Source organism: Rhagoletis pomonella, unplaced genomic scaffold (assembly GCF_013731165.1).
Source record: "Rhagoletis pomonella isolate Grant_MI unplaced genomic scaffold, Rhpom_1.0 Rhpom_scaffold_02058, whole genome shotgun sequence".
NCBI classification, from domain to species: domain Eukaryota; kingdom Metazoa; phylum Arthropoda; class Insecta; order Diptera; family Tephritidae; genus Rhagoletis; species Rhagoletis pomonella.
Genome location: NW_023460613.1, coordinates 4,000 through 5,205, shown reverse-complemented (window position 1 = coordinate 5,205; position 1,206 = coordinate 4,000).

Genomic DNA, 1,206 nt, shown 5'->3' with positions numbered 1-1,206 from the left:
AGGCAAACGAGCAGTTTGTAATTATTTGGTCGCTACCCTCGCAAACAGCCGGATAGTAATTGAAATCCCTCTCTCATACATTTCATATAGTATATAAACCGAATAAACTTTAGCGATTAATTTCCAAAAATTTCCGTGTTTAATTTCTTTCAGAAGGTTTATCAAAATATTCTTTAAGAAATCTATTCTAACTTTTCTTCAGAATGCTGGAAAAATATTCTTAGAGACATCTTTTAGATTTTTCCTTTAGAAATTGAACCAAATATATTTAAAGAAATCCTTTAGAATTTTCATTCAGAAATTTAACAAAATATTCCTAAAAAAATCTTTTAGAATTTTAGTTAAAAAATCCTACAGATATTTCTTTACCAGTTCGTGTCAACCCCTTCATACGATTTTCTTTAAAAATTCGTAAAGAAATCATTACAGAATTCGAAACACATTTCCGAGTTTCTTTAAAATTTCGTTAAGATTTGGGGAACTTTGGTTTGCAGGGTTACTTACATATGTATTTACATATATTTATCCCTGCAAACCAAAGTTCCCGAAATCTTAACGAATTCTTTAGGAGTATCTCATTTCTGTAACGATTTTTTAACGAATCTTCAAAGAAAATTATAGAGGTGGTTGACACGAACTCGTAAAGAAATTTCTGTACGAAAAAAAAAAATTCTGCATGAAATTCTTCACATAGCAGCATTATTTTCATTGCTTTACCGATTTTCTTCCGAAATTTCGTAAAAGTATTGAAGTGTATACAGTTTATTTCATTTTAGAAAATTCGACAAAAAATCCGATGAAGTCTTTACCAATTCTTTAAAATTTCTCTACAATTCAGAATACTCTGAAAAAATTATGATATCATGATATAGCCTCCATCATCACTGGCGGGGCCAAACGACAAACAGTATTTTTTCATATAATCATTTGCACCAAACATGCCTATAATTTAATTTTTCTTTTAAATAAATTCGAGTGCTTACATGCCGTTATCCACAAAATAATAGGCGTGTAATACTTTGGCCAGTTTGAGTTATTTGTCTTTTGTTTATTTATTTTTTTTTTTTTATGAAAGTCTTAGCAGCTTACAACTTGCACTTATTACATTTATTAAATGCAATATTTCCATTGCCATGGCAGAGCAGCATGTGGCGACATAAAGTAATTTGAGAGATAGTCTCTTAAAATTTGTGGAGAAGAATTTTC